The sequence below is a fragment of the Mandrillus leucophaeus genome, unplaced genomic scaffold (assembly GCF_000951045.1).
Source record: "Mandrillus leucophaeus isolate KB7577 unplaced genomic scaffold, Mleu.le_1.0 Scaffold853, whole genome shotgun sequence".
In the NCBI taxonomy this organism is placed as follows: Eukaryota; Metazoa; Chordata; class Mammalia; order Primates; family Cercopithecidae; genus Mandrillus; species Mandrillus leucophaeus.
This window is the reverse complement of record NW_012109286.1, coordinates 493,790-498,434: the sequence shown is the minus strand read 5'-3', so window position 1 is coordinate 498,434 and position 4,645 is coordinate 493,790. Positions and strand designations below refer to the sequence as shown.

Sequence of the window (4,645 nt, the reverse complement as noted above, 5' to 3'; positions counted from 1 at the left end):
TACTTCCATTGCACATTAATACACTAGCTTTCTAGTCCAACACAATCTTGCTTGACTTTGAACTGTCTAACTTAATGAATTTATCATGTTATTCCCATTTTGACTCTCAAGACCAAAGCTTTCCCCACATCAACAGGAATCTACCTGAACCCTATTTCCAGATAGGGTTTGTTTGAGTACAGTGAAATATGACTAGTTGGAAACTTACCTGAATTTAAATGTGATTGGCTCAAAGAGTGGCTTATGTCCTTTTTGTACTTTATTGGTGACATGTGAGTAAGAGGAAATCCAGTTTTATTAACCAAACCAAATGCTCCTCATCCGTGGAATACCCCAAAGGCATATTTCTTCTCATTTATTCCATTTGGGGAACCATGTCATAGATAAGGAGACTGAGGGCCACGGAAGGTCTTGGAGGAAGTGTGTGGCAGAGCTGCTATTGAAATCCCAGGCTACGTCCTCCACCTAGGATGGGTGATTTTATGTGTCAACTTGGCTAGGCTACAAAGCCCAGTTTTGTTTGGTCAAATATAAATCCTAACATTGCTGTGGATGTATATTTTAGATGTAATTAAGATTTAAATCAGTAGACTTAAAGTAGATGACCCTGTGTGATTTGGGTAGGCCTCATCCAATCAGCCAATGGATTTAAGAGGAAAGACTAAGGTTTCTTGAAAAAGAAAAAAATTATCTTCAAGTGTTGAACATAGAAGTTCTGCCTGAGTTTCCAACTTGCTTCCCTGCAAAATTTGGACTCAAGGTCGCAACATTTTCACTCTTCCCTGAATTTCCAGCCTCGGGGGCTGATGCAGGTTTTGGACTTGTCCCTTCTACAACCATGTGAGCCAATTCTTTAAAGCTTCTTTCTCTCTATCTTCTATGGATTCTGTTTCTCTGGAGTACGTTGACCAATAGTCCTTGCATGCTCTTTCTGTGTACTTTTTGGTGTCCTAAAGCTAGACTTCGAAGTGAGAAAAAAAAAAAAATCCGCTATGGAGACCATGAGCCCTTGCAGGAGGACTAACTGCAGAGCTGTGACTCCATTTGAGAGGAAGATACCCGGAGAGGCCAGGCCTTACCCAGAGATCAAAGTGGCAGCATTGGAGCCGGGTTTTGACAGGCGCAGTTGCAAATGCTCACAGGACAAGCAGCACTGGAAGAGAAATCACCAGAGCCCTCCACGAAGCCCCTGATGGGATAGATTGGATTTAAGAACAACAGTATCAACAAAGAGCATTTTCAGGAAAAGAAGCTCTGCATTGCTTGTTTAATTAAAAAAAAAAAAAAAAAAAAGATATATGGGAAGACATTTTGCAGAATGCCTTTTTAGAAGGAAAAAAAAAAATTCCTCCTACCCAAAGTAAAACATCAACACTCTTGAATAGAAAGGAATTTAGATTCTGAACTAAATGGTTTAATAAGGGACAGATAATAAGAAGTGTGAATTGAAACTAATTGGTGTTTCAGATCACTGAACTGGTTGAAAAACCATTTGTGATGAGGTCTGTATAAGTTAACAGTTGCTTTTAAATGCCTAATTAAACATCGTTCTGTCCCTAGTGAGAATAAAAAAATGTATTGTTGCTCATTGCTCTATACTTAACCAGATGATTAAAGTGGGTAATCTGAACAGATTTATTTTTTGTGTGTGGTAAAAGCTCTTTTTTCCCCAGAGTAGGCTGATGTAGGTAGCCCTTGGACAATGACACATTGTGTCACATCCAGACGAGAATGCCACCTCGCAGTGAGCATGCATAATGGGATAATGTGAGAAAAAGGCACGAGATTCTTGTTGAACAAAAGGAAAAATAAAGAGACAAGGTGAGAGGTGGCTGGGTTGTGGCTGATTTTTTTTTTTTTTTTCCTCTCCTGGGAGTAATAATTAAAAGGGTATCAATAAGAGGATTTAAAAAATTATGCTATTTGGGCGCTAAGGATTAAGGGCACAAGTGTTTGCAATGAATTATATTCAAGAGAGATCAAGGTTTAATACTTGTAATTTCATTTTACTGTGGGCTGAAGCCCTCTGGAATTCAATGAAAAGGGTATTAAGAGGATAGTGGGACAGATGGGGGACTGGAAAGGGGTCAGAAGGGCTTGCTCTGGGGCCGTCACCTGTGGAATCATTTTCTGGGTTTAGGGATGGAAAAGTTGGTGTGAAAATGGAGTGATTTCTGAAGGTAAGTGTCCAGGAGGAGCAGCCTACAAGGCAGAGGGAGTCTCACAGCATTGGCTTTCCTTCCATCTCCTCACTTCCCACCTCCTTCTCTTCCTCCCGCTACAGTTTCATGCCTTGGTGTAAAGCAGGCCATTTCTCTATGGTCTAGTTTTACACCCATAGCTGCAAAACAGTGAAAGAAAAAAAAAGTTTTTTCTGTAATTAACTTCCCTAAATATTTTCAAGGTAGTTTATTTGACTCTGCCTGAGCATTAGGTCAGGGGAATATTTTTTTTTATAGTTCCAGAAAACAAAACAAACAAGAACCCAACAACAAAGGTGTTAAGAAAAAAAAAAAAAGACAGAATCATTTAGATTTTTCAAAAATATATTCCAGTAAAAACTCTAGTGTTACTTGTGCAGCTCTTTATTGTGTGTGGAAACATCCTCTGATGGTGCAGGTGCTAGCGAGTGACTTCTTTGAGAGGAGGACATGAAGAAAGGTGGGGAAAAGGAGCCAGGAGCCTGCTGGAAAGATCGGGGTGAAGGAAGAGGTACTCACAAGGTTACCCTGTGTAGGCTTCACCTTCCTCTTTCTCCCACTCTCACCTTTGCTGAGAACCAAAGTCTTGGTGGCAAGTTCAGGTATTCAAGAGAATAATCTCTATTATGTACGGAGCCTATATATTTATTTAGATTTGCATATTTGTGTGTATATTCATTACTGCTTTTTTTTTTTTCCTTAAAGACAGAGTCTCACTCTTTTTCCCTTAAAGATAGAGTCTCACTCTGTCATGCAGGCTGGAGTGCAGTGGTACAATCATGGCTCACTGTAGCCTCAAACTTCTGGACTCAAGTGACCCTCTTGCCTCAGCCTCCTGAGTAGCTGAGACTACAGACACATGCAACCACATCGGGTCAATTAAATTTTTTTTTTTTTTTAGAAATGGGTTCTCACTATATTGCCCAGGCTGGTCTCAAAGTCCTGGCCTCAAGCAGCCCTCCCTCCGCAGCCTCCCAAAGAGCTAGGATTACAGGTGTGAACCAACTTGCCCAGCCCATCTGTTACTTAATGGCATTTCCTTGCTCTGTTCCTCTAATCAGTCATTTGCTTCTAACAGCACTCATGGTTTCTTGTATATGATTTGCACTGATGTCTATTGAGTCGACGGATCAATAGCAGTCCTGGCTTCTGAGATAGTTGGTTTTGCAGTCGGCCTCAGGCCACGCCAGTCTGTTTTCCCTTCTGAAGTGGATTATGACATGGGTGCTTTGGCTATTCTACCTTCTTAACCACTGCTGGGTCCGCTGCTTTAAGCCAATGGGCCCACTTGTCTGGACATCGAGGTGTGACTTTACTTTGAGAAACAGTACATTTTTTCTCAAATCCTAATTTAAGCCCCTATGGCTTAATTGAACACCCACCCCGCCAGCCCCCTAACTGTTGGAACAAAGACTCTCATAACCACTGTTTTAACTGTATTGTTCTGAAGCTTTATTTCCATCTTCCTCCATGCAGCAAAAGTCCCAATAAAGTAAACAGAAGAAAAGAGCTGGAGTGCTGAGACCAAGGGCTAAAGCTGGGAGACTGAAACAGTGCAGACCACCAGGGCATTACTCATTTCTCCAGCTCGGAACCGCTGTTGTAGCTGGGGTCTAATCTGGCCTGTGTCTGCCTCCTTCTTGAATAGCCCAGAGAATTCATCTAAACAGTCTTCCTGCAGCAGCTGCCCACTCCAGGTGGTGAAACGGGAATTCCAGACCAGTGTTGTCTCCTGGCACATTGACATAGCAGCCAAGTTGATTGGTGCTGGGGCAGCCACAGTTGGTGTGGCTGGTTCAGGGGCTGGCATTGGAATGGTGTTTGGCAGCTTGGTCATTGCTTATGCCAGGAACCTATCTCTCAAGCAGCAGCTCTTCTCCTGTGCCATTCTGGGCTTTGCCTTGTCTGAGGCCATGGGGCTCTTCTGTCGGATGGTTGCCTTCCTCATCCTCTTTGCCATGTGAGGCTCCGTGGGGGTCACCTGCCTGTGCGTGCTGCTGTGACTCCATGCCATTCCTGGTTCTGCAGTGTGCTAAGCTTTACCATTAAACACAACGTTTCTCTAAAAAAAGAAAAAAAAAAAGAAAAGAGCTAGTGGAATGGAGGCTGTCCCACCCCCACCTCCCATGCCCAGGAGAAGGGCCTGCTGGCCTCAATCACACTGGTCACTCTGGCACGAGTGAGGAAGAAGAACCCTGTAAGGGCTGTATGGGAGAATGCATCCCTCCCTCAACAAGGACGGCTTCCCCCTTTCAGTGTTGCTTCCCAGAGCCCGAAAGCACACCTGGACTCAGGCTCTCAGCCCTGGAGAAGCCGCACTGCCACTCTTCTGGAGTGAAAACAGTCTAGAGATGTGATCTACCCGAACAGCTTTAACATACTCCTCTACCGTATAGAAAGGAACAAGGGCTTAGCGACAAAACTGTTGGGAAGCCAAGAATCAC

The 4,645-nt window shown here is 43.3% G+C and overlaps 1 pseudogene; it reads left to right on the top strand.

Moving 5' to 3' along the window:
- Window positions 1-992: 992 nt before the first annotated feature.
- Window positions 993-4,265, top strand: LOC105530917 (annotated as a pseudogene).
- The last annotated feature ends 380 nt before the right edge of the window (window positions 4,266-4,645 follow it).